Below are 19,586 nucleotides of genomic sequence, written 5' to 3' on the forward strand. Positions count from 1 at the left end.
TTTAAAAGCAAGTTCAAGCTTTTTCTGATTTATTTAGACCCAAGATTAAGCTGGAATGACCAAGGGAGACTATAGGACGGGGTCTAGAGCCCCCAGCCTAGTCAGGACATGCTATTTGAATTTCAGATAAACTTCAAAGAACTTTTCGGTATGAATATGCCCCCACAGTAGCCATGCATTTTTATTTTCTAAATCTTGACAACCCTAACTAGCACGAAACAAAAGAGGTCATAGCAGGGCCAGGAGATGCTCCCTGGGAAAACAACACCACCCCAGGGTTTGAGAGCATAATTCTGGAGCCAGGTTTCTTCAGTTCAAATTTGGATCCACTGCTTTTATGACCTTGACCCAGTCACTTAACCTCTGTGATTTGGTTTTCACATCTGTAAAATGGGTATAATAATCCTGAAGAAGACTTTTGGGTTTAAGTACGGTTACTTCTGCCTACAAGTGCTTTTTCTACATCAGGGTCTGTTTCCCTTACAGCTCAGCTCTAAATCCTGTGGCTGCTGGTTGGTTCTCCGCCTGTTCTTCGCCCACCCTGTTGCCCCGTACCCCTCCGGGCCGGCCCTGACTATGGGGACAGGGAAGCTGCGGCAGACAGCGCCACCTTGAGTGGAGTGCCTCCGCCCCCAGCTTTCGCAGGAAGCCCGCTGCTTCTTTTCTATTCCCGGGCCATTTCTGGGCAACGCTGCTGTGCTCACTTGGGCTCAAGTTAATTTCTCGGAGAGCTTCGGAGACGCGTGGGAAGGTCCCGGGCGCGTGGGTAGTTCTCCCTACGATCCCGCCTGGGGCTCGGCCTAAAGCCGGCTTCTCCAATGGCAAATGTGTGTAGCTAGAGGCGAGCGCGGGGCTTTCAGCAAAAGCAGTCGGGTGTTTGCAGACCGGGGCGAGCCCTTGTGAAAACAGATAAAAGAAAACATTTATTAACGTGTCATTACGAGGGGAGCGCCGGCCGGGGCTGTCGCACGCCCCAAGGAACACTTGGCTCCTTCCAGCTCTGAGGGAGGAGGAAAAGGAAGCAGAAAGGAGGCGAGGGTTCTCTGCGTTCCCAGCCAAGCGGACCTGATCGATGGCCCTCCGACTTTATTACGATATTTGATTTATTAGAAATGCCCCCTCGTCTGTGTGGCTGGCGCGCGCGTCCACACACACACACACACACACACACACGCGCGGCTCTGGCTCGCGTCCCTCCCTCGTTTCCAGCTCCTGGGCGAATCCCACATCTGTTTCAACTCTCCGCCGAGGGCGAGCGGGAGCGAGTGTGTGTCGGGTGAGTGTGCGTCTGTGTCCCAGCGAGGGTGCGCGCTCGGCGGCGGGAGCGCGGCCAGCCGGGTCCGGAGGCAGCGGAGGCCGGGAGCCGCCGGGACCCCCGCTCCGCGCCCTCTGCCCGGTCGGGAGCCGGACTTCACGGCAAGGGCCGCGCGCCGGGGGCAGCAGGGCCGGGCCGGTGGGCCGTGCGTCCCGAGCTAGAGGTAAAGCGCTCGCTCCCCGGGGGCGTGGGGAGGCCGCCGCGTGTCCCCGGGCCCCGCCGCTCCCGCTCCGGCCTGGCGCCCCCGCCCCGGCGCGCGCCCGCTCCCCGCGCCACGGCCGGCAGGCGAGCAGGCGGGGGCCCGGCCGAGCAGTGCCAAGGGCTGGCTCGGGCGGCGCGATCGGCCGGGCCGGGGCGATCCGAGCGGCCGGGCGGGGCGCGGAGACGGACTTTGGCGAGGGCGGTGCGCCGGGCGGGGGCCGGGGCGGGGAGAGGCGGAGGAGGAGCGCGGCACTCGCCGGGGATGCAGCAGCGGCGGCGGCGGCGGCAGCAGCGGCGCGGAGTCCCCAGCGCCCCGCGGCCCGGCCGGGCTGCAGCAGAAGCAGAGCGCCCCGCGCCGGGTGAGGCAGCCGGGGCCGAGCGCGCCGGTGAGTGAGCGGGGCGCGGGGTAGGGCGGGCCGGGGTGCGGGCGGCGCGGGCTCCTGCAGCCCGAGCCTCACCCGGGCGAGCATGGCCGCGAGCGCCGCCCAGGTGAGCCGCGCCGGTCCGGACCGCCCTGCTCCGGCCCCAGCGCAGCGCGGAGGTGGGACCCGGCGGGCGGGCGGGAGGCTCCGGCGCCGGCGGGCCGCAGGGGGGTGACCTGGTTGACCCCGCCGGCGGGCTGGGCGTGCAGGCCAGGATTTCCCGCCGCGCCCCTGACCAGTGGGCGAGCCACACTGAGCCCTGGTGCCCGGGGAAAGCGCGCCTGGCCCCACCGGCCGCTGGGGCATGGCCTTGTTGACCTCTCTGGGTTTAGACCCAAAGGAAGCCAGTCCACGTGGGGCTTGTCCGGGCAGGACCCGAAAAAGCGGTGGACGGGATCTTCAGAGTGACTCGCAGATACCGAAAGGACAAACAAGATTGAAAAGGCAAACTTCCTCCCGGGCCAGGTCAGAACCCGTTTCCACGCCCTGCAGAGAGATGCGCCCCTCCCGGGGCTCCTGGGGTTTCAGAAGTCTAGCGGTGAAACTGCGGCGATTTCTAGGAGTGCATTTTTTAAAAAAATATTCCGTATAGTAGTTCATTCATTCGTTCTACCAACGTTTATGGAGCATCCCTCGTGCCAGGCACTGAGTTCCGCCCCAGGGAAAGGGGGACGAACAGGACAAGCCGAGCACTAGACGCTCCCCATCTCTTGAGCGCTGCTGGGGTGAAGCGGACTGGGTGTGGGGGACACCCCCGAGCCTGGCTTGGCCCAGCGTCCTCCCTGCTAGACGCTGAGGACCCGCCCCCTGCACACAGTAGGGCCAGCGGCACCGCCTTCTCTGCCACAGCCCCCCCCCTCCTCTCCCCCCTTCTTAAAAGTTCTGGGTCGCCCAGCCCCCTTGCTGGGCAGCCTTTCCTGCAGCTTGTTTTAATCACTTTTTGAGTTAAAAGTCAATATTTAATTAACCAAGTAATTACATTCAGCTTACGTTTGAATCTGGGTATTTGCTCATCTGTGCTTGTTGGGACCCATCCTCTCGCCCCTCCATCTGTCCCCTGCCCCTTTCCCACAGTGTCCACCGAGCAGCTCTGGAGCCAAGTCTCTGGGGGTGACGGGGAGCAGTCGAGCCGGCTTTTCCTGGAGGACACCCCCAGATTTGTCCTGCCCCAACTGTTCCTGCAGTTAGCAGTGAAGGGGTTCCCCGCCGACTCCACCTCCCCACACGCAAGGAGAGGGTTAATTAAAGCCATCCATTAAAGACAGAAAGGGGGAGGGCACTGAAGACCCCTCCCCGGAGCCTGGTCCCTTGTGGAGGAGGAAAGCTCAGGGCAGCCCCCCCCTACTTAGAGCTGGAAGGGTCAGCTGGGGGCGGTGCCTCTGGGCCGAGGACCGAGGGCGTCTGCACGGGAGGGCACCACTTCCTCGGGCAGAGCGTGCACAGAAAGGCACAGTGCTGGCATCTCTGCCATGGCTGAGGGTCAGTGTGGCTTTGGGCTTTGTGTATACTTCTTGGGTTTTTTATTTGAATTTATGGCTTTTTCTGAAACCCCTAATAACATGTTAAGTTTTCAGACTTAAGGGTTGACTGATGATTTGATTGAAAAAACCTGGGCTTGGGGAGGCCGCACTCCGTGACCGAGTATCCCTGTATATGCACTTGTTTGTGCCCCCAGCCATCGGCTGCCGCCCTGAAGGCCCAGTTCGCACCGGCCCTTTGAAGCCCGCTGATGACTTGGGGATCGTGTTTCCTTTCCCCTGGCTTTGGCGGACTCCTCGGCCTGGGCCTGCCTCACGGGGGCAGCCTCTAGTCTCCTGGGTCAGCGGCGGGGCCATCACCCACTCATCAATGTTGGTCTGTTCTTCGTCGTTGCCCCTCCCCCACCAGAAGCCCTGTCCTGCAGAAGGCCATCCGCGTCTCTGACCAGCTGGAGTTCAAAGAAGAGGTGTAGCGCAGACTCGGCAGATGACGCTGGGCCCTCTGTCATGTGACTAGTGTAATCCACACCGACCCCCGAGGGCAGGTCCTGGGAAGTGGTCTTGTTAAAGATGAGGAACTGAGGCACAGAGTGTGACTTGCTGGCAGGGGTCAGTGGCAGGGCCCTGAGGCTCCAGATTCCACTCAGAACCGCTGGGCCCTCCTCCTCTATGACCTTGGCCTTTTTATCCAACTGGGAAAAAAAAAAATACATGCTCAGTGCAGAAGATGGTGAGTCAAACTATTCTTTCCCTCTCCAAAAGCCTCCACTGTCTAGGGAGTCTCAAGTTTGTGTTGGGGTGTCTCGGGGTTTGGGTTTGGGTTTTTGAGTGCGGGGGCTTTTTGCCCCGAGGGAAGCAGAGCAGTTACTTGTTGCTTTTTCCTTCTGCTGGGCGTGTGTGCACATCCTCCCTGTGACCAAAACACAAAGTGAAGGAGCAAACAGCTACGGGAAAAGCCACAGAACCTGAGATAATGACTTCCGGCCTTTAAAGCACCGTGGCAAGAGGGTGACGTTGTCCTAGAGGCGAGACCCCTCCTGTGGCTGGCAACGGAGTCCAGGTGGCTGGGTTCAGCCTGCTCCTGTGTGGACTGGAAGGTGAGGGAGCCTCCCTGGGGTCTGTCTCTGAAGGCTGTCTTGTCACAGGCCCTGGTAGGGATTCTGCAGATGCCCCTGCTCCAGCCAGACCCAAGGCTCTATCTAATTGGGAGATCATTAAGATCATTATAATTAATTGGCATCCTGATAAATGGCATGATTGCCTAATTGGGGTGGTTGCTAGGGAACTAGGCCTCACTTGGAGCCTAGAGGGGAAGAGGCGCTGGGCTGGCCACGGTTAGGCGTTAGGGTTACAGACCCGGCGGTTCGTGGGCAGGAAGCCAGGGCCCGCCGCCTCTGCTGGCGTTTACTGAGCAGCTGCTGTGTGCGGGTTGTAAGTGGAATTGAAGGGATATTTTCCTAGAAGGACTAAAATTATCAGGATCCTTTCTCTTGGAAGCAACAGAAAAGGAAAAAAACACAAACAAACAAAAAAAAAAAACCAGCTTAAAAAGAAGCAGCCTTATGGGTTTTCATAACCCCAAAATCTACGGTAACTCTGGCCCTGGGCACGGCTGAACTCGGGCTCAGGTTCGTCTGAGAACCGCTCCTCTCCGTCTCTGCACTGACTTCCACGCTTCTGCAGCTCCGAGGGCGGCAGCTCTGGCAGCCGTGGGCATGGTGGTTAGGACAGCCGGTCCGTCTGGCCACCTGCCCAGCAGTGAGGTGGGGGCGTGTGACCAGGCCTCTCTGCTTCGGCGTTCTCCTCCGGCAAGCGCTGCTGAGCCTAGCTCCCGGCCCCTGGTGTGTGCTGGAGGATGAAATGAGATCATCAATGTCAAGTGCTAAGCACAGCGTCTGACAGGTGCACGCGGGCTGCTGTCATAATGAGGGCAAGACCGTGGCAGGGGTGCTGCCCTCCCATACCCTCTGGTTGAGCCCAAAAGGGGAGAATAAAACTCTTTTCAGGTAATGCCCCCCTGAACCCCCAGGTTCCCTCCTCTTGTGCTGTTGACCTGGGCTCCTGCAAACCAGTGCCTGACCAAGGAAACAAGTGACAGGCTTGTGGCTCAGGCTAGACTCAGGCTCCACCCTGGACTGGGAAGCCCGCTGCTGGGCCCCCAAACCTGGAAGAACACAAGCTAAGGGTCCTCAGTGAAAGGGAAGCCTGGTGTGGGGGGAAGTGAGTAGCCACACTAACAATGGGAGCAGCCGTGGTCAAAGGCACCATCTCCACCCCTGGCCCAGGAGAGGACCCCAGGAACACCCGCTCCCCTCCGTGAGGATCCACAGGCATCAGAGGCCTGACGTAACTGCTCATGCACCTGACGGATGCAGCCTGGCCTTGACCCTGGGCGTTCTGGGGACCGGGTTTGCCCAGCCTCCCACCATGGAAAGCATCTTGAAGTGTTTGTTTAAAAAATGCAAAATCCAGCCCTCGGCCAGTCCCCCTGAATGGAACTCCCAGGGAGGCTCAGCACACCACCTGCACGCTCCGTAGCACAAGGTCTGGGGAAGGGGCCTTGGAACCAGGCTATTGCCTTCCTGCTGCAGAAAGCCGGCCGCTGCTCCGAGTGGGGGTACATGGGGGCCTTCACTGGGCGTCCTTCATCTTGAACTTGACAACAGCCCAAGAGGGCATTCCAGTTACTCATGTGCTGGGCCCTAGGTTAGGCCCTGGGATTGGCAAGAGGGCAAGAAGCAGATAGGTCATGAGGACACAAGCCCACGGATGAGATTGCCTCAGCGATTCTCTACCGTGGAAACCCGGGGTGTTACACTAGGGAGCATGTAGGCGCGGTAGCTGGGGGCAGCTTTAGGCAGGTGGCCTCTATGATGAAAGTGACCTTTGAGCTGTGCCCTAAAGTTTATGAAGGACTGACCTTGGGAGAATTTGGGGAAAGAGCTCTCCAGGTAGAGAGTACAGCCCGTGCAAAGGCCCAGAGGTAGAGAGAAGGGGGTCCATCTGGTCACGGGTTCAAGACTCAAGTAGAAGTTCATGGGGTTCTGGGTGGGGAGTGTGCGGGAAGGGAGAGGTCAGAGGTGAGGTGATTGGAGTTTATTTTAAATGAAAGAGAAACCCATTGGAGACTTGAAGTCGAGGTGACAAGGTAGGGCTTTTAAAAAGATCTTGGTGGCTACTGCAAGGCGGCGCTTCGTAAGCGGAAGGCGGGACCCAGGCCAGTTGTGTTAGCAGTCCGCTGGGAACCGACCTGGCCTGGGTGGTAGTATCAGTGAGGCCCTGTGAGCTGGGGGGACTGGAGCAGTTTCTGGTGGGCTAGGTGTTCTTAGCCAGGGCCGTTTGGCCCCGTAGGGCACAGAGCCGAGTCTGGAGGTGTTCGTGCCGGTCCGCTGCGGGGGGTGCTACTGTCCCCTGGTGGATGAAGCCCAGATGCTGCTGTGACCCCTGCAGAGTGCAGGACCATCCCACTACAAAGAATGGTCAGCCCCCAGCACCCCCATCGTGTCAGGACTCCCATGACTGGCAGCCTGGTGTGCCCGACTCCTACGTGGGGAAGCCGGAAGGGGCTGGGGGGGGATGCAGGCAGACCTGAGCCAGGGAACTCTGGGCTCCCACCTTCCACTCCTGCCTCGGAAAGCTCAGTGGGTGGTGGATCCGAGCTTCGGTCTGCTGAGGCTGGCGGGTGACCTGGATTTGGGGATCTTTGCATATTCGTGTTATTTTAAGCCCAGCCTGGACACCAGGTCCAGGGAGAAGGCATTGTTCCCTGGTGTGGCTTTCTCCCCTCCCCTCCAGGGCCTGTCGGGCGTCCATCTGATGAGTATTTTTAGCATGTCCCACCGCTCACCTCTGACGTTGGAGAAGCTACTGAAGGCTCAGGCTGAGCCTCCCCTCGTCCGTGGCCTCCCCGCTCAGTGATTAGCAGAGAGAACTGAGTAGTGGGCCCTTGGCGTGGGTCCTTGGGAAATTACCTCGGGTGGTGTGGGCCAGGCCCGTGGCTGCTCCTCCGGCCCAGCCAGAACGTTTTGACTCTTGTCTCTCAATACGTTTCCAAAACGCACGCCGCCCGGGGTGCTGGCCGCTGACCTGCAGCTCCATCTTGTGAAGGGCCTCCACTCTGCCGCACGGCCCTGGCCCCCTGGAGACCGAGAGGAATTCCACCCCAGACCCGGAGTTCTTATGAGCAGGACTTGTGGGGCGGGGGCAGGGCCATCCCTGGGGACCACGAGCAGTACCCGAGGTGTGCTTGGCCAGGTGCGTGCCAGATGTGTTCGAGGAGAATGCCGTCGACAGCTTTTCCTATTGGCTTGTGGTCCAGACCCCGGGGGGGTTGCCCCACCTCGGTAGCCACAGAGGCTGAGCTTCCCACACACCGCCAGCCTGTGGGAGTCCCAGAGACGCGTGTGCTGGGTTTCAAGTGCGATCGTGCACAACTGCAGACAGATGCTGTCCTAGACCCAGCAGAGCACAGCAGCGCCTGCCAGGGCTCTTACTGACTGGGAGTCCTCGTCCTTTGCACGTGGGTCTAGGTGCATTCACTTGGAGTGATAGAGTTACTGGCTCAGTGTGGCTTAGGCTGTGGAAGTGTTTATTTCTTGCATAACAGAAGCAGGGGAGGCCAGGCCTTGGTTGTCAGTACATCCGTGTCATCCAGAGCCCAGGCTCCTAGCCTCTGTCCCTCTGTTCCCTTCTGTCTTCGACCTTGTTGTCTCATGGGGTCAGTGTGGCTGCCACAATCCCAGACATCACATCCCCCCTCCCCTGCAAAGTAGGAACATGGAGGAGGCCGCCTGGCCGCCTCCCTTTTCAGAGAAGAAAATCCTCCTGGGAGCGCCCACTGACCAGCACACTTGGCTTTATGTCTCCTGGGCGCAGGGTTGGGTTCTGTGCTCGCCTCCAAACCAGACCCGGGGAAGGAAAGATGAGATGGTGCTGCTTGATAGCCTAGGGTTTCCCAGATCGGCAAACCAAACGCGGTGTTCTTCCAGCAACTTCCCCAGGTTGATCTGGAGCAAATTCACAGGTAACATAAGCCGCCTCCATACACTCGTCAGAGGTGCCCGACCATAACTAAAAGCAAAGTGGTGCTGAGACGCGTAAGAGCCCAGTTCCGTGCTAGGGGACCTGCCCAGCTGGGGAGGATTGTGTCGCCTGACAGCTGCCAATCAGCTGGACGCCGGTGGGTGGTCTGGGCAGGATGGCTGCAAACAGGGTTTCTCTACAACAGTGAGGAGTTTACCAACATCCCCAGGTGCGTCCCAGTCGTGTGACAACCACAGAGTCCTCACCGATTCCAAGACACCCCTTTGGGGTTGCCAGGCAGGGCAGGATCCGCCCCCCGAGCAAAGCAGGGGGCCCTTGAAGCAGGGGAAACAGGCGGAGGGACCATGGGGAGGTGGCCACAGGCTCCGCCTCACTTGCCCCCTCCCCTCCCGCTCGTCACCCTCCTGGTGGTCATTGCCTAGGACACCCTCGTCCAGGACATCCCCAGCCTCTCTGGGGTCGGGTCGTGAGTTCTTGGGTTAATCTAGGTGCCAGCAGCTTCCCCGGGAGGAGCTGGAGAAGACCCAGAGGACGGGGCCGGGAGCCAGCGTCCTGGCCATCCGCCTGTCCTGAGCGCTCAGCGCGTGGGCTCCAGGACCAGAGCCCCTGGGTTCAAGGCCAAGTCCAGCCCACCAGGAGCTGTGTGGAGCTGCACAAGTCACTGAACCCCTCTGAGCCTGCAGTGTCCCCTTCCGTGAGCTGGGGACAGCCTGGCAGCTTCCTGTGGAGTTGGGGACACTGGAACAATGCCTGTCACATTGAAGTCGCTTCTCAACTTGCCGTCAGTTATCAATCTGTACGTCCTTTCTGAGCTTTCCGAAGTGCTTTGGCCCTTGGCCAGAGCCCTTGGTCTCTTGGTCACTCTGCCTATAAGGACAGCCATTGGTGTCCCTGTGACAGATAAGGAAAGGCCAGCTCACAGAGGTGGCAGCAAGTCGGAGGGGACGGGGCCTGGGGCTGGGTTCTGCAGCCTTCCCCTGTTTTAGGCCAGCTCAGAAGAGAAGCCAGCCCCCGGGCCTGACCTCAGGCAGGGCCCCGAGCCGTCCTGGGGCCGAGGTGGGCTCCCCCTGGGAAGGTGCTCAGGAGTGGCGCAGGAGCCCCTCCCCGGCTCCAGAGGAACTCTCCAGAGCCCCGCCCGGGCCGCACCCAGGCAGACTGAACTAGGGCCCTGGGGTGGAGCCAGGCCCAGACAGCCGCCCGTCACTCCACCGCCCCAGGCAGAAGGGGAGGTGGGGGAGGGGCGACCCCTGCACGGCATTTCCTCCAGTCCCAGAGGGGCTCTCGGGCAGCGGTCCCGAAACGCTGCCTCCCGGCCTGTTGCACCCAATAAAGTCCAGACGCCTGGCCACAGGCCGCTCTGCCCACGCCCCACCTCGCTGCTCAGCCCTCCAGCCTCCCTGCTCCTGTCACACCAGCCTCCTCTGGTCCTTGGAGGCAGCAAAGCTCGCCCCAGCCTCAGGGCCCTTGCACCTGCCCTTCCTGTGCTGCACTGTGCCCACCCACAGTCCCCAAGCTCCTCTTGGTCCTCCCATGTCCCCTCCTTAGAATGCCAGGATGGCGCCTGTTCAGGCTCAGGACACTTGTCACTCAGGCATTGTCCCCATTTGCTTCTTTGTTGATTGGTCCTTTGTCCTCTCCCTTCATGGGCTTGGGGACTGTCCGTGTTCACTGCTAATCCCCAGCACGGGGACCAGGCCTGGCCGCCACGGGTGCCCAGGAGTCTTTCGGGAATGAAGGAGAGCAGGAGCCTGGTGACCCCGGCAGGTCCCAGCCAGCGCCTGGGCAGCCTCACGTCAGGTGACCGCTCCAGGCGAGGGGTCCAAACCCTGCCGCCATTTCTAAGAGCCGAGATGGGGGCGGGGGCCCACACTCACCGTGTGTCCAGCCCCGGCTGCTCTCGGGAGCGACTGAGCCACTTAGGCCGCGGCAGGGACGGCAGGCCCTGCGGGAGGACGCTGGCTCACAGGCCCGGGCTGCCGGCTCCTCCTGCAGACCCACCCAGGGCCTTTGCAGGCCGGCCTCTCCCGCCTCCTCCCGCCTCCTCCCTGACCCCCTCCTAAAAGCTCGCAGGCCAAGCAGAGAGCGCTGTGGTGCCCGCGGGCGCTGGTGCCTGCTCGTGTGGGCGCTCAGCAGCCCAGCGACACGGTGCCCTGCCCCCATTTTACAGACGGGGAAACTGAGGCACGCGCACCCCCAGCATCCTGCCAGAACTGGTCCGCGCAGGTGCAGGGGCTGTTTGACTTGCAGACATTTTTTTTCCTTGTTTTAATTCTAACCTGTGCACTATTTTGAACCTTTTAGAAAATTAGTTGCCAGATTTTTACCAGTTACGAGATTTCGCGTCTTCACGGTCAGGACCTGGGGCCCCTCCTGAGCAGTAGGGGTCGGGCCCGTCTGGCCGTGGCTGGGTGGGCCCTGGGCACCAGCGCTGCTGCCTGAGCCGGGCCCCGCTCTCCGGCGGTGTCGTGGCGCCTGCCCGGCTGCCGATGTCCCCGTGCTTGCTCCTCTCAAAGCAGCCACCTGGGGTCGGGGACGGGGCTTTCCTACCCGGGGCCTCTTTACCCATTGGGTCCCCGCCCGGCCCACACGGCATTGCGTCTGTCTCCTGCGGTGACACATTCACACCGAAGGCCACACTGCGGGGACAGCGCCTGGCCAGCTTGTTGGTAACGATGGTGAAGCTGGTGGCTGCTGCGTGCTTGTCACCAGGCACCTGCCCACACAGGAAGCCAGGAGCTGAGGCCCCTGACCAGGAGCACGTCAGGGGGGCTGGTCCTCAGCATGCTGTGCGTTGGCCCTGATCCTTCTGCTTCCTGCCGTCCCAGCCGGAAGGTCCCTGCTGGCTCCACTCAGATGGCTGGCAGCTCAGCGGGTCACCAGACAGGAGCCCACTTGGGGTCACTGGCCACAAGGCCCCTCTGCGGGCCGCCTGGGCTTCCTCCCCACATGGTGGCTACAGGGACCCTGGCTTCAAAGAACTCAGAGCTGTCAGGCCTTAAGTCCCAAAGTGGCACCGCTTCCGCCACCGTCCCTGGGTCACAGCCAGTCACAGGGCCACGGCTGCATGGGGGGAGACTGCTGGCGGCGTGGATTCCGGACGTGGGGCTCTTTGGGGTCTGCTAGGGTAACAGTGCCCCGCAGGCCAGGAGGGGCGTGGCCAGCCCTCCCCCACACTGAAGCAGGGCTTCCCGGAGGACCAGGGAGACTCGGGGCTTGGGAAAGGACTGGACAGGAACTGGGGACGTTCCAGAGGCCCCCGGGCTGGTTCCAGCGGGGACAGGGCCCCCTGCTGCTTCTCTTTGCTCTGGGCATCTCACTCGAGAGGCCAGGGCACGGCGAGTCCGATAGACCCGCCTGGATCACATGGTCACCCTTGGCCGTCTAGAAGGGGACCAGGGCTGAACAGAGAAAGGAAGTTGGCGATTTCTGCATGGCCACTGCATCGGCGAAGCAGAGAAGCAGTGGACGTGTTGAAGTGGACAGACGTCTCGGAGACGGGCCCGGCAGGTGCCCACGTCCAGGTGGCAGCTTTCTCAGTCAGGGTCCCTGCAGTTCGGGGCTCTGGGGCCCCTTTCCCTTTATGGGCAACTCCATCTCCTGAAGGAACCGCAGCGTCCTCATCTGGAAAATGGGGCTGGTTGCTGCTGGCTCCTGCGGGGCCGGCCCTGACCAGCATGGCGCCACGACGTGTTCCCGCCTCCGGGCCACCCTGCCGTGGGTGCTGGCTGCCACTCGCCGCCCCTCTGGAATAACTGGTGTGGGGCCATTTCCAGGGGCAGGGGCCGCCCATCACGTCGGCTGGAAAGGCTGGAGGGCACTGGATGGTCACTGCCACTGGTCGGGTTACCCTCTTAGCCCTCGTGTGTTCTTCCTGAAGAAGATGGCGGTCTCTGGAAGCACACACGCGTTCCGTGGGGAGCACAGGGGCCAGGAGAGTGTGAAACGGGTGAGGCGGGGCTCGGATGGGGCAGGCCTGAGCCCCACAATTCGCCGTGAATACCGACTCCGAGCCACTTCATTGCTCTGGCCAGAGACCTTTTGCAGAAATGGCTTCATAACTCGCTGCCAGGGAGCTCTTGTCCTCAGACGAGACAAAGAAACAAAGAACCCAGGTGGAATGCCTGGGTCTGGTGCCCACTTCTCCTAAACACCCAGGGAGGACGGAGGGCGTGGGCAGGCCCCGAGTCTTGGGCCTGGGTAGAGCCGGCCCCCACCCCGTGCCGGCCGCCCCTCTCGCTCCCGCTTCCGCTGTGCCCGTCTTCATTCTGCTCGTTCCCACCGCAGGGCCTTTGCATGCGCCTTTTCTTTGCTTAGAAAACATTTTGTCCATAACCAGCTTCTCACCCACCTTCTGGTCTCAACTCCAGTGTTCCTTCCTCTCCCCCAAATTACTCTGCGCTGCCACTGACAACTTCAAAGCTCACGGGACGGTCCAGATCTCCTCTTTGTTGTCTGCCTCCCCACCAGAATGCCAGTACCTGAGGACAGAGGCCTGCCTCGCATCCCTGCCTGAAACACACAACCCCGGCACACAGACGGGCTCAGAAACGATGAGACGGCTTTGAAGGTCTGCAGGTAGCTCCCCCCCCAACTTCCGGGGGACTTTGTTCCCCCAGAGTTTAAAATGGATTCCATGTCTTCACTTTGGAGACAGGGACTCCCGTGTGGCCCAGGCCTGCCCTCCGTCCTACCCGAAGTCCAGACCTCTGCTCTCCCCGAGCCTCCTGCCTGACCCCGGGGGACGTGGGTTTGTGTTCTCGCTCTACCCAAAGGCCACTGCAGGCAGGCATCTCTTTCCGAAGGTGACCGGGCCTCAGGCCACCTCGGGTCCCCACCCCCCGGGCCCAGTGGTGGTGGGGCTGTGGCTGCCAGAGGTGGGACAGTCTTCCTGGTTCCTAGTCGGACTCCGAGGGGAGCCTGTGAGGCCAGCGCAGAGCCTGGACACGCGAGCGTGCGGCCACGGTGGCTTTGAGGTCCGTTTCACCTTCCACCCAGCGGTTCTCTGCTGGGGGCTCTCCTGCCCCCAGGGGACATCCCGGGACGTCTAGAGATGGTTTTGATGGTCACTCCTGGGGAGGGGACGCTCGGCATCTCAGGTAGAGGCCAGGGATGTGCTGCCCGTGCGGAGCACGAGCCACCTGGGACGTCACGGCGCTGCAGCGGGGAGGCCCCGCAGAGGCCAGGACCTGGCGCGGGTCAGGGTGCCAGCCGCCCGCGTGGCTCCCTTCAGAGGGGACCCTCGGCTTCTCGGCGGGAGTGCCGTGGATGCTGCCGGCCTGGTCCTGGGCCAGGCAGAGGCGCGTCCTGGCAGGGTGGGCGCCCTGCCCGGCACCCCCGGGTCTGGTCTCCAGAGCCCCCTCACCATCGCCCCAGCAACCCCCGCGCCCCGGGAGAACAGCTCCGTGGAGCGCCTGGGGCAGCGGCCCCCGCCCGACTCCTGGGCAGCGTCCATGTGGCCAGTGGCCCTGAGCGGAGGCCCCGGCCACGGCAGAAGGTCTGGGGGAGCAGGTGCCACGTGGCATCGTCCTGTTTGGTCCCTTCCTTCCCTCCCACTGGAAGACGAGACGGGGCATTTGAAATGAGAAAGGAGAAGAAATGAACGCTTTTAAAAATCCAGCTCAGAAAGGTATTTCCGACTCTCCCCAGTATAACCAGGAAAATAGGTCCCCAGGGAGAAGAGGCCACCACGGCCTCTGCCCCAGGGCCAGCCGTTCTGTCCTCCTCAGGCCCTGGGACCCCAGCATGGTGGCTTTGCCCCTGGGGTCCTAAGAGGAGGGCAGGCTGGGGTCGGCACAGCAGCCCGCGGCTCCCTGAAGCTCCGGGGGTCTTCCGAGCGCACGGCACCAGCTCTGCCCCAGCAGGCCAGGCAGGGTCCCCGGGGTCCCTCGCTTCCAGAAGGCCGGATGTGCGAGGTCCGGCCACGGACTCTTGCCCCTGCCTGGCGATGGCCCCAGGTCCCTGTCTGCCGGTCTCTAGGGCGACCTCTCTGCTCCTCTGTGGAAAGGTGGCGTCTGTGTCCCCTCCCCGGGATCTGGCCGGGCTGAGGGCCTCACCCGGGAGGACCTCTGTGGGTCAGTGGAGGGGACAGCAGCTCCACCCGCATCGCTGGAGCCTCGGGCTAGGAAACCAGTCTCGGCCCTGAGGCCACCAGGGTCCACACACAGGCTCCCGGCCTCCATCAGTGGCCAGCCTGCGCCCACCACAGCCACCAGATGACCCCAGAGACCCTGGAGACTGCCCAGCTGTGGCCCCAGACCTTGTCAGGCAGAGCCCTGCGTTCCTGCCGGGTCCGGTTCAGGTTTGATCATGGGTCTCTGAGCATAAAGGAGGATTCTATTCGCGTTTCAGGGTAAATGGTCACACAATGGTCACGCAGGAGTAGTGATTGGCACATTTGGCAAGTGCTCTCTGCCGTCCAGCCTTCCCCAGCCCCGGCCTCCGTCACTGCTTCCAGCCCAGTCCCAGACCCGTGTCACCTCTCAGCTGGACTATGGCAAGCATCTCACTGCCCCCTGTGTCCCCTCATGCCCTGCAGTCTGTTCTCAGGCAGAAGAATCTGTTAAAAGCCACCCCCAGTCACATCACCCTGGACAAGAACCTTCCAGGGCCCCCTCATCCCACCCATCAGCCCACTTGCTCATTATGTGCCTCAGACACGTGGATGGGTGCCTACCCCAGGGCCCTTGCACTTGCTGGTCCCCTAAGTCTCCACATCACCGATTTAAGTAGTGACCACCTATTTAAGGTCACACGCCAGTTCTTCCAACCTCCCCTCCTGGCTTGATCTAAGGGCTCATTGCCTCTTATGCCATCACTTTACTTTGGTGTCTGAGCCATGAAGAATTTTCCTGGTCCAGATCTCAGGGTAGGGTCTGGTATCTAGTAGGTGCTCAGGAAATAGTTGCTAACTGGAAGAATTAGTGAGCCCGTGCCAGAGGCCGGGCTCGGGCGTGAATAAGAAAGCGAAAGCCCCTGCCGGGTGGAGCTTCCAGGGAGAGACGGCCCCTCGGAATAACAACCGACGAAGCCAGAGTGAAGGGGTCACAGTGCTTAGCGTCAGTAGAAGAGACCCGGGTTGCAGGGAAAGGACCAAGGGAGACCGGCAGGAAGGCCACCTGCCAGACTCCACCTCCTCCATCTTCACAGCCAAGCCCGGGAGCAGTCAGGTTAGGAAACCGAGGCCCGAGTCTCAGTCAGGGTGCCGACTCCCTGCAGGCTCGTCTGGTCACCAGGGACGGAAGAACAGCTCAGAATGACCTCAGGAACAAAGGGGCCCAAAAGTGAGGAAGGTAACCCAAAAAGAAAGAAAAGAGCTCACACTCCTGAAGGAGAAAGGAATTTATTGAACCAGAATTAGGCCAGGGGTGAACTTCCTCCTTCAGGCACAGCTGGATCCAGGCCTCAGACGTCCTCCAGACCCACGAGCTCCCCTTCACAGGACCGCCCTCTTCTGCGTCAGCTTCCCTGTCCACTCTGCAGGCCAGATGGTGCCGGGCCTCCCCCTTCTCACTCCGGAATGATATGGAACTAGTCGGCCAGTTAGGAAAACTGGTGTGTCTTCCTGAGCAGTGAGGCCAGAGCGCCTCGGTTGCTCTGATTGGCTCAGGTCTGATCACCTGGCCTAGCCTTGGCCTCCAGAACCGGGTTCTGATTTAAAGCGATGGACCAGCGATGGGGAGCAGAGGGTCCCCAACGAACACTGGGAGCTGTTATAGAAAGTAGGGTGAGCAGTTGCTGGGCGACCTAAACCCAGCAGGTAACTAACCAGCATGCATTGGGCGCTTGTTGTATACCGACTTGTTTGAACGCATCTGCAGTAGTGAGCCATTTGTCCTCACCCCTGTATCAGGTGAGTGCTGTTAGGGCCCCGCTGTGCCGAGGGGTTCCTGAGGCCATAGAAGTTAAGTTGCTTGCTGGACGTCCGTAAGCAGTGGACCCAAAGCGGGGCGCTCTGGCTGGGGCTGCCCCCACCCGCTTGGTGCTCCTGGGCGCGTCGCCTGCGCCTTCGCTGCTCTGGTGGTTTTTACTGATCCTGACAGCCTTCCGGGCAGGGAGCAGATGCTCAGGTATCTGAGCGTGAGCTCCAGGCCTTTCCACCATCTGCTCGCTGGACGCGCGGAGCATTTTGATGCTCAGGTTCCAGAATCTGTTTGCAAACTCGCTGTAGCTGACCAACCCGCCCTGCCTAGCGGTTCTCCTGGGCCCGCCAGCCTTTGCAGGCCCGAGTCCCGTCCTTCGCGCCTCCACTGGAGACTCCGCGTTTGGTTTGTGGACTCTGCATCCGCTCCGCTTTCCCTGCCTGGCTCCGGAAGCCCCGGGACTTTCTTGTTACGCCGTTGCTGGCCCTGAGTTTGGAGCCCGCTCTGCAGCCTGGTCTTGAAACTCTGATTTCCTTCTCGGATCCTGAGCCCTCATCCTGAAACCTTATCCTCCCCCCCCCCCACCTCCAAGGACCCTTTCCTTGTCCCCTGTCCTGCTCTGGGAGTGGCTTGGTCCTCTGCCTCCAGCTGGACTTCCAAGCGCAGGTGGACCTAGGCGGGTGGAGGGGAGGGACTGTCCAGTCGGCCACAGGAGCTCCTGTCCTTTCTTTGCCGACCCCAGTGAGGACAGAGCTGGAAAGCTGCGGCCAGGACAAGGACGTGCCTGCAGGTGTGTGGTCATCCCTGTTGGACGACCCTCGGGCCGAGGTTTGGGACACCCCTTCCCTTCCTGCCCGGCCTCTCCGCCTGCAGTTTGCCAGCTCCCACCCCTGGGGACGCACCCTGTCCTCCGCCCTCCACTGCAGGGCCTTTCCAATCCCGCGGGTGTGCAGAACTGGCTCCCGCTGGACTTTCCAGACTTGACTCTGAGGACTCCTCCAGGCAGCCCTCCCTGGCTGCCCCTCAGGCCCCTATCGCCCCTTGGTTTCCGAGTGAGCGTTGGGCCCTGGGGCTGGAACACCCGCTGCCCCGGGAGCAGTTAGTCCCCAGCAGCCTGCTGCCCACCTGTGCCCGCCACCTCCGGCCCCCGCTGGTCCCTCCTGGGCCGCCCAGCCAGGAAGCAGCTGGTGTGCTCCATGGGGTGCCCCCAGCCCGGGACACGGGAGGCTGCCGGGCAGTGCTCGGCACCCAGGCCAAGGCGAGACCGGGACAGGTTCGGACCCTCCCCTGCCCTCTGTGAACGCGGGGTCGTGGGGTGATGCGCTGACGCCGGCGGCGGGCGGGGTGGTCACTCGTCTCCCTGGCTGTTCCTCTGTGGCGCTGGCCTCGCGCCTCCGCTGTAGCTGACAGCGCCGGCCTGGGCCAGCTTGGCGACAGAGGGCCCTACGGGGTCTGCCCTCCCGTCTCCACCTTCCCCTGAGCGTCCATGCAGTTGGCAGCCATCTGCCTCCAGAGTAGCCCTGTCTCTGGGGCTCTGTCCCCATTGGCCAGACACGGCTCCCACGCCCCTTGTCTGTTCTGGGCCAGTTGCTGGAGCCGCGGAGGGAGGAGGTGGCGGCTGGCCCCTGGCGCACCCCAGGGGCTGAGAGATGGCAGGGCAACCGGCCCCCACCTCCACGCACAATGGCGGGGTCTTGCCAGAAGGAGGAGAAAGTCCTTGGCTAAGCCCGTGGATGTGTGGGGTGACTGCTTTAGGTGTTGGGAATTTAGAAGTAAATGAAGTCGGCAAAAATGCCTGTTCAGGAAGGTGAAATTCTGACAGGGAGACTGACAGGTGAGACAGCTGGTTGCCAGAGTTGATGAATGGGACCGGGAAGTGCAGAGATTGCACTGGAAGGAGGTGAGGAAGGGGCCATCAAGCCATGTGGGTGAAGCTCCAGGAAAAGGGACCAGCAAGTGCAAGGGTCCTGGGGTAGGCCAGCCTGCTCAAGGAACAGTGCAGGGGCCCTGTGGCTGGAACCGGAGAGAGGAAGGGGTGAAGCGAGATGAGAGGTGACGGGACAGATGGCAGAGGGACCTAGCAGCAGGTTGCCCTGCTCATGTTTTTAAAGGGTCCTTTCGGCTGCTTGGTGTGAGATGAGGGTGGACCCAGTCCCATTAGGAGACCGCTGTCGCCGTCCAGGTGGGATCATCCTGCCTCTGTGCACCGCGCCCCTCACACGGGAGGCCCGCGATGGAGTCAGCAAAGTGAACGAAGGAAGGAGAGGCAGGTGGGCCCGGCCTCTGGCCCACCCGGAGGTCCTGGCCCGGTGCCCAGGGCATCTCTGCACACCCCAGGGCTCCCCTCCCGCGCGTCCCCTTCAACCACCCCCTGGCTCTGCTCCGACCACCTGATCCTTCCCAGCTCCCCTCCGCTCCTCCCATTGGACTTGGGGGTCCACAGAGGACACAGCGCCCGGGGTCTCTCCGGGCAGCTCCTCTGCGGATGGCAGGTGGATCTGGAGGCGGAGGCGGTCTGAGTGCCCGGCCGGAGAGGCTGCAGGTCTGGAGAAGCACAGGGGAAGGGACCGGAGGGCTTGGGGCTGAGCGGCCCAGTGAGCCGGGTCCGCAGCCTGGACAGAACGCGGGCGGGTGGGTGGCGCTGTGGGCTTGTCAGAGACCTCGGGGTTCAGCTACCTGGAGTATTTTACCAGGAAGACAAAGAACGGGGCAGAGTCCCGGCGTCGCTGTTAATTGATTTCTTTGGCATCAGAGAGAGGCTGGCACGGGGCCAGGAGGCGTCTGCACCGGGGAATTCGTCAGAGATGGACCTGCTGGTGACTCGCTGATGAGATAATCAGCCCCGTTGCCTGCAGCCTGGGGGAGCAGGGGACTCTAAGACCACAGGGAGCAGGGCCTTGGTGCACCCCGCCCGCTCCTGCACCCCTCCCCACGGACCAGAGCCCGGCTGCCTGCGGCTGCACTTGGCAGATGAGGAGCCTGGGCGGACAGTCGCTCAGGAACTGGCTGGCGGGTCTGCCTCCAGGGCCTCCTGCCAAGCGCACTGGCTTCCAGGCCTCTTCTCTGCCATCCACCCCAGAAAGGGGTCTTCTTGCCTCTGTGCCTCGGCTTCACCATCCATAAAATGGGCCCCACTGTTGTTGTGAGTGGTGGACGGCCCTGAAGTGCTCAGCAGGGCCTGGCGTTGTGGCTCGGGACCCGGGCCGTGCTCTGCACCCTCCGCGCCCGGGCCTAGCGCTTGCTCCGGGACCGCGGGGTTCCCTTGCGT

The 19,586-nt window shown here is 61.9% G+C and overlaps 1 protein-coding gene across 5 annotated transcripts in view; it reads left to right on the top strand.

Moving 5' to 3' along the window:
• The first annotated feature begins 1,071 nt into the window (after window positions 1-1,071).
• Sulf2 (sulfatase 2) overlaps window positions 1,072-19,586 on the top strand; it is an 83,715-nt gene continuing 65,200 nt past the window's right edge. The window contains exon 1 of one of the 5 annotated variants that reach the window (XM_047534522.1): window positions 1,072-1,276. The gene's annotated coding sequence lies outside the window, so the exon portion shown is untranslated. Of the gene's footprint in view, window positions 1,277-1,316; window positions 1,479-1,756; window positions 1,903-2,380; window positions 2,404-12,926; window positions 13,035-19,586 lie in introns of those variants that run through there. The other 4 variants (XM_047534511.1, XM_047534502.1, XM_047534542.1 and 1 more) reach the window with 4 other exon arrangements.

Source organism: Sciurus carolinensis, chromosome 2 (assembly GCF_902686445.1).
Source record: "Sciurus carolinensis chromosome 2, mSciCar1.2, whole genome shotgun sequence".
In the NCBI taxonomy this organism is placed as follows: domain Eukaryota; kingdom Metazoa; phylum Chordata; class Mammalia; order Rodentia; family Sciuridae; genus Sciurus; species Sciurus carolinensis.